Source organism: Elephantulus edwardii, unplaced genomic scaffold, assembly GCF_000299155.1.
Source record: "Elephantulus edwardii isolate Elephantulus edwardi_28Jun2011 unplaced genomic scaffold, EleEdw1.0 scaffold00032, whole genome shotgun sequence".
Lineage (NCBI taxonomy): Eukaryota > Metazoa > Chordata > Mammalia > Macroscelidea > Macroscelididae > Elephantulus > Elephantulus edwardii.
This window is the reverse complement of record NW_006399782.1, coordinates 12,211,663-12,220,111: the sequence shown is the minus strand read 5'-3', so window position 1 is coordinate 12,220,111 and position 8,449 is coordinate 12,211,663. Positions and strand designations below refer to the sequence as shown.

Here is an 8,449-nt window from a genome sequence, read left to right as displayed (position 1 = left end):
AGCCGGGTTACCCTTTGTACTAATAAGAGTCCATGTCATGGTGTTGGTATCTAGCTTGTGAATGTTATTGGAAAGTCTGCCAGCTGTTCGTAGCCCCCAAAAATGTGCATGGTCTTGCCTAGGACACAGGTTGAATGCCCATCCCGGGCCCCAGGAACTGTTCCTGACACTCGGGGTGTGGACCACTTGTGAGTATTGACGTCAAATGCATAGAGAATGTTGCAGGCCCCTTCTGTGTCATTCCGCCCGCCCCAAAGACTGTGTCATCAATGAGGACAATTGAGTGTCCATATCGCATGTAAGGTACTACAGGAGGCTGTCCATGGGTGGCAGGCCTCACCGGTGGCAGCTTTGTCCAACGCAAAGACACTGCATTGAAAATGTGCACATCAATCTGTCTCAGCATCTCATAGTCTTCACCAGAACAGTAACCCCAGAAGGAGTAGACCTGATGCCCAACAGCAACTGCAGCATGGTTCACCATGCGGGGCCCGCCCTCCAGGTGCACTGTCCACCGTAACATCCCCTGGGTCACTGGTTACAGCAACATGACCCCCCCTCCCCCGCCAGGCCGGGCCAGGGCTGCGGGTCCTCACGCAGCCTGCAGCCTAGAACCCGAGTGCATCCCATTGGATTTTCAAGGCTATAAATCGGAGGCTGGACATCTTTCCCCCTCAAAGCTGCAAATAGATTCAAACCACTAAACAAAAATACTAGAAATATCAGAAATATTATCAATATCCGGTTATGGTTGAAGCTCAGGTCCTACAAGAACAGATGACATACAGCAGGTATTCTATAAAACATTTTAATGAATACATAAACAGTAAGTTACACTAAGTTAATACATAGCCAACACAGATGACATTATAAAAATAAATGACTCAGAATATATTAAGGGGGAGAGGTCAAAAAAATTACTATTATAAAAATATGCAGCATAGAAAAACAAGGCAATTTTTTATTTCTAACTATACACATAGGGAAAGTCTAGAATAATATACGGATAATATAGAATATATATTAACACTGAATGATAAGATCATGGATCTTTAAAAAAAAAAAAAAAAGACTATGGGTCTTCTCCAACCTAAGCCCCTCCTTCTATTCCAAGATGTATTCAAGCAAAGTCTAGATGAACATCCACCAAGGATCTATATTCAGTGAGATGCTGACTCAATCGGTTTTAGGTGTCAAACTTGTCTTCTTTAACCAAGAGTGCATTGTAAATGAAGTACTTACAAAAAGTATTATATTCAGATGCCTACCACTCATGTGAATATACTAAGAGTTAAATACTGTGCCAAATTGTTTAGGACTTTAATTAGTACTAACTCTTAGACATACTTCATTATCTTTTGTTCTAACAAATTCTCCAAAAGAAGAAATTACTAAAAAATATTAACAATTTACGCATTAAGATTGAAGGTTTCTCTAATTCTTGTCTTTGAAAAACTTAAAACTTGAATGAGTTAATTCTGTGGCTATGTATCCTATTCATCCCGAATTATTCTTATTTTCATGAACCTACTTTGAAGATTTCACTGGATTGCAACAGTACCTGTTTTTTCCTTATACCAAATACCCAGAGCTTCCATTAAGGTCAAAGGAACAAGAACAAAATGCTTTTGTACAGACCATCCTTTATGAAAAGAAAAAAAATTCACAAAAGGAACTAAAAAAGAAATGCTTCTGAAGATTGTTTGCCAGGGATATATATTTTTAATAAATTATAAATATTTTTTACATTTATCAAGACATTAAAGAATTATCAAAGTTATTTAATCTTCATTCTTCTAGAATTATTTCTTCAAAGCAGAGCCTCTAAGAAAAAAAATATATTTTAGAAAGTCAAATTTAAAACATCATACATTAAGGAATTAAAGTCAACAGAAATAAAGTGCCACAACTGCTCTAAATTAGTCACTGAAAGAAGATACGTATTTTCATTTTCTAGTTTTGCATAAATAAAAGCATCACTTAAACACCTTAAGTCTTTACCCTGTTGAGTCTTTAGAATTATTTGTTGAAGTAAAAAATAATTTCTGTTTTCTGAAAAACAACTTCCAAAACCATGTAAGGCAGTTTACTTCTACTAATAGTTAACAAAAAAGGCTTGCAATCCTCTCCTTTATGTTTGGCCAAGCCTATAAAGCAGAAGGTGAGCTCAGCCAACACACACTGCACTTCCTGTGAAAATTACTCAATTCCAAGGGCAAATAAGGGAACCACTTGAATCCATTTGGAAAGAGAAAAAAAGGAGAGCAGCATAGATGGCAGAGTTGATGGTTTAGTCATTCACTATCACGTTTCTCTTAAGATTCTCATCCACTCTAACTTCCAGTCATATGGCAAAATACAGAGTAGTGCTAAAAAAGATTAAGTTGGACTAGGCAATTCAAGTCTAATGTATTTATTTCCCTACATCTAGCTGTTCCCTTCACTGTTGCTAATACTGCACATCAGATCTGAATCCTGTGCCGTCTTCATTATTTCTGACACATTAAAACCCTTTGCAGCAGTCCTTATATCAATCCCTCTGGTAGAGGGTCTTCCTCTCTTTCACTAACCTTTCCAAGCATGTGTCCCTCTCCAATGACTAGCCTTTCCTAACATGCCCAAAATATATGAGATAAAGCTTTGCCATCTTACCCTCCAAAGACTTCTCTCGCTGTACTTTCTCCAAAACGTGTTTGTTCCTTTGCAGTCCATGGGATATTCAGTACTAATTTTCAACACTATAGTTCAAAAGCATCAATTCTTCTACTGTCATCCTTAGTCACTGTCCAGCTCACAGATACATAGCAAGCGATGTAAAAGCCTGGCCTGAATCAGATGCACCTTAAGTCTTCAAACTGATACCATTCCTTCTCAGTAATTTGGAGAGGTCCTGATTGCAGGCTTTCCCAGTGCAACATGTCTCCTGATCTCCCGCCTGCTGGTACTAAGTTTGTTGACTGTGAATCTAAGTTAGATGAAGTCACTGACAATTTCAATCTTTTTTCCTTCTTTCCTGATTTTGCCTCTGTTCTAGTGGTGAGAATCTGTTTTCTTGATGTTGAGATATAATCCCTATTTAATGCTGTAGTCTTTGATCTTCTGTAGCAAGACTTTCAAGTTCTCCTAACTTTCAGCAAGCAAGGTTATGTCATCCGCATAACGCAGGTGATGAGTCTTCCTCCAATCCAGATACCACAACCTTCTTAAAGTCTAGCTTCTCAAATGATTTGCTCAGCATACAGGTTGAACAAGTATGGAGAGAGGATACACACCTTTCCTGATTGTAAACCATGCAACGTCCTTTGGTCTATCTCACAAATTTAAAAATAGGTTTGAGAAATCGAACACTAATATCAAAGACCAGATGAACTGTGGGATGACTTAAAAGATATTATTCAAGAAGAGAACAAAAGATCATTACAAACATACAGGAGAAAGACCAAAATGGATGACAGAACAGACTGAAAATTGCACTAGATCATCGACAAAAAAAATCAAAGGGAAGAAATATTGAAGTAAAAGAGACAAACAGAAGATTTCAAAAGGAATTAGTGGCACTGTGTGTGTAAAAGTAACACATTTTAAGTACCCAACTTACCAAGTTCAGTTAACTTAAGAAATACTGAGTACCACTGCTCAATAGTATCTTTTAGTTTCTCTCAATGATTTTAGTGGCCAGCAAACTAGATCCTCCAGGGGTCTGCTCACTTCTAAAATTAGAAGGTCACTAGCTACTGGCTGCTATTTCCTTCTTAAACTAAGAGTTTATTTATGAACAAAGAGATACATACAGAGGGTGAAGTTTCCAAGTCTTTAGACGTTATCAGTGGGTATTTTTAAAAACTGTTCCCTTCTTGAGCCAAATTTATTATTTTACAAAAAATGATTCACCATGGAATGTCTTTAAACACTTAAGTAAATCATGTATACCACACCTTTTTATTGTCCAATCACTTTTGACTCATGGTGACTCTTGAAGAACAAACAGAACTGCTCCCCCCCAGCCCGCTGTACTCTTACAGGATGTCTAGACTGCCACATCTTTCTCCCAGAGTGGCTGGGGGTTCAAGCACACCTCATCACTGAGCTGCCAGGGCTCCTTCAGATCATGTACTCCCAATCACTGCTATCGAGTCGATTCCAGTGCTCAGCAACCCTCTACTGGGTTTCCAAGACTATACATCTTAACAGGAAGAGACTGCCTATCTTTCTCCCACCGAGCCTACCGCTGCGGAATTTACACTGCAAACATCTCATCAGCAGGGCAACATCCTACCAGTGATGCCACTTGGGCACCTTCCTTAACAGAGGCAGTTCCTCATAATAAAGCAAAGCTATAGTGCTCACTATTCTTTAGTCATATACACCTGGCACTGCCTACCAAGACTCATCTCTCACTACTCTCTCCCTGGAAGTGAACTCCTCAGAGATACACCAGCTACTCGCACTTCCCAAAATATGTCATGTTTTCTCACTGTATGTTTTTTCCCTCCAAACTGTATTCACCATCCAGAATGACCTTAACAGGAAATATAGTTTTTAAATGTTCTCTGCCATTGGAGCTGGAACTGACGCATAGCTGCCCCTGCGTTGGGTTCCCAAGGCTGTGAATCTCACAGGAAAAGATTGACCATTTCTCCCCAGTGAATTCAAACTGCCAGAGAGGTGACACCTGTGGGTTAGCTGCACATGCCACCAGAGCCTTCTAGGGAGAGTTATAACACATCCTAAGGAATCTCTTTTACAAATGAAGAAACAAATCCAAAGAGGACTAATGTCTTGATCAAAGTCAAAAGCAGCTACAACAAAACACAGTCATCACAACGGGAGGACCAAAATCAAGCCTCAGGACTTTCAGCCTGCACGCTTTGTGACATTGAGCTGTTTCTTATCAGTTCTATAGAGGTTCCTTATCCCTCCCTTCTATAGCTGAGTGAGGAAGACTGGTCCTGAAATTCCAGAGAGGCAGGAAAGAGGTGAAAGGGAAAGAATCCAGGCTCTTCCACTGGTATGTGGCCCTGGTGTTATCTATCAGCTATTATTAAAAGGTATGATATTATGGAGGAGCACAAGGCAGAGAGTGAGCCCAAAGACCAAGTCTGATCCTAATATGTCATCTCATGCAAGCCATTTAAATCCTTTAGACCTGTATTCCCTCATTTATTCATTATTCTCAGAATTTATATTCTAGCTGAAACAGAGCAATGAAGATGAAAAAAAATAACAAGCAATATAGTTAGTATGTGAGTCATACTAAGAATTAAGAATACAGTAACCACATAATCCACCGCCACTGAGGTGTTTCTCCATCAAATGTCTAAGCTCATAAATCTTGAGAAGAGGAGACAGCCACCAACTATCATTTATTCATGTGTTCAAACTGATGCCGAAAAAAAATTAAACCCATAAGAATGAAAATATGACCTTGGGTCTATCCCACCTGAATTTAAAAAATCATCTTAAGAACAGGTTTTAGAACCAGAGAAGTTGTGGTATGACATCAAGGATATCATCCATGAGGAGAGCAAAAAGGTCATCACAAAGAGAAAGAAAGAAAAATCAAAACAGATGTCAGAAGAGACAATGAAAATTCCATTTAGAGCATCAGGAAGGTAAAACAAGGGGAGAAATGCCAAAATGGAAGAAATTAAGATTTCAAAGCGCAGGTTCGGAAGACAAAGTGAAATATTATAACAAAATGTGCAAAGCCATTTGGCATTTCTTAAGCTTAAAGAACTCAAGTCTCAAGTTTTAATACTGAAAGATGATCTAACAAGCATTTTTTAAAAAAAAGAACACACTGTTAATGAACCAAAAAAATTGGTTGACACAGAAAAATTTCAAGAAGTACCATTTGACCAAAAGCCAATGGTAAAAAAGGAAGAAGTTCAAGGTGTACTGAAGGCACTGGCAAAAAAGGCAGCCCCAGGAATTGATGGGATACCAACTAACATGTTTCAACTAACAGATGCAGGCTGGATGTGCTCACTAGTCTGTACCAGGAAATTTGGAGGGCAGCTGCCTGGCCAATTACCTGGAAGAACTCCTTATTTGCTCCCATTCTCAAAATAAGCGATCCACCAGAATGTGGAAATTATCAAATAACATGCAAAATCTTGCTGAAGATCATCTAACATGTAACAGTACAGTGACAGAGAACTGCCAGAAATTCAAAGTAGGTTCAGAAGAGACTCTGGCACCCAGGATATCACTGCAGATGTCAGATGGATCCTGGCTGAAAGAGAGTATCAGAAAAATTACTATCTGTATTTTATTGGGTTTGACTATGCGAAGGTATCTGACTGTATAAGTCATAACTATGGCTAACACTGAGACAAATGGGAATTCCAAAACACTTAATTATGCTCATTTATACCCAGACCAAGAAGCTGTCATCCAAATGGAGCAAGGGAACACTGTGGTTTAAAATCAGGAAAGATATCTATCAGGGTTGTATGCTTTCTCCAAGCCTATTCAATCTGTATGCCAAGTAAATCATTTGTGAAACTGTACTCTATAAACAATGTGGCACCAGGAGAGAAAAAAGACTCCTAAACAACCTGCATTACGCAGATGACACAAACATGGTTGGTTAAAGTGAAGAGGATTTCAAACACTTGCTGCAGAATATCAAGAATTAAAGCTCTCAATATGGATTACATCTCAGTATCAAGAAAACAAAAATTCTAACCACAGGGCCAACAGACAATATCATGATAGATGTAGAAAAGACTGACATTTTCTATGATTTTATCTTAAGTTAGATTCACAATCAACATCCTTGATACCAAAAGTAAGAAGATCAGGAGATACATTGCAAATTCGCTGTCAAGGACCTCTAAAGTTACTGAGGAGCAATGATGTCAGTTTGAAAACTAAGGTGTGCTTGATTCAGGCCATGGTCTTTTCAATCATGTCTTATGTGTTTGAGAACTGGACAACAAATAAGGATGAGAAGAATTATTGATGTAGGTTTATTTTATATAATTATGTAATAATGATGTAGATTTATTTATGTAATTATGAGGTGTAGTGTTGGAGGAGAGTGCAAAATATAACATGGACTGCCAAAAAAACCAGACAAAAGCATCCTGGAGAAAGTGCAAAAAAAGAGCTCCTTGGATGCAAAGATAGTGAAGCTTTGTGTCTCATACTATGGGCATGCTTCTAGAAGAGGAAGAGGAGAGGATTAGAGAAGGAGATGGAGACTCTCAAGGGGATGGTGTCACACTACAGCAATGGGCTCAAGTGTGTCAGAGATGATGAGGATGGAAGGACAGAAGGCGGTTCAGATCTGTTGTTCACAGGGTCGCTGACTCATACTTGACTCCACGGCACTGAACAATGAAACTGCTGACATTTTAGAAAACTAATAATTTAGTTCCTCAGTTTTAAAATCCCCATTTCAAGATGAGTGGTGAGGAAAATCTTCTGGAAAACAAATCAAGCACTTGAACAGACAACTGAATGACATGAGTGAATTAGCCAGTATCTATCTGAAGAAAAGAGTTTCAAAGCAAAATAATTTTTTATGCAGTGTAGCTGGAGAGCCTATCATTTTAAGTCCCTTTTAACACTAAAATGAGAATTCAGTTATTGAGAAAATGGCCTGACGTGTTAATCTTTTTAGAATCGAAGCATGGTATAAAATTCTATGCTTTTTGTTTTATAAATCTATCTCTGTATCGTTTTTTTCAAAAAAAGTTTTAAATTATTTCCCACAGGAAGAAATAAGGAACATCTCCTTTTAGTTCCTGTCAGCCAGAAAACTAAATATTCTGAACTACCTACAGCTGCAATTCCCTCTGACAAACGTAACTCCAAAGGCTTTTGTCAAGCTTTTCCTTGAAAGCTCAATCCTCCCTTCCCAAAGCCCCAAATCCTTTAAATGACTTTCAATGTATTAGTATAAATTCACTCTCCTCAAAGGGAAAGGGGAAAAAAAGATACTTTCTTCAGTCATCCTTAAGCACACTGAATTAACCTAGTGTTCTCACAATCACTGGATGGCCAAGAGAATAAACATATTTTGGAGAGGGTGCAGCTGGAGTGTTCTTTGGAGGCAAGAATGATGAAGCTTCACCTCACATAATTTGGGCATGTTGCTAGGAGGTGCTATTCTTTAGAGAGGGACATGATGCTGGGAAGGGTCAGCGAAGGAGAGGAAGACCCTCTCATGACATGAGTCATGACATGACTGACATGGTTGACTGTTGCAATGGGTTCTTGTGTGTCAGTAAGTATAAGAATGGCACAGGAAAGAACACGGTTCAGATACATTGTTCATAGGATTGCTACAAGTCATACTTGACTCAATGGTACCTAACAACAAGACACTACCACCACCACCTCTCATATAGAATGTTGCAAAATGACTGCTATATTTGCAAAGCAACAAACAAATCTAAAACAATTACATATTTCCTTGCCAAGCACTATGCTTACCATC

The 8,449-nt window shown here is 38.6% G+C and overlaps 1 pseudogene; it reads right to left on the bottom strand.

Annotated features, from left to right (window-relative positions):
- LOC102846479 overlaps positions 1–523 on the bottom strand; it is a 1,159-nt pseudogene extending 636 nt beyond the window's left edge.
- Between the last annotated feature and the right edge of the window lie 7,926 nt (positions 524–8,449).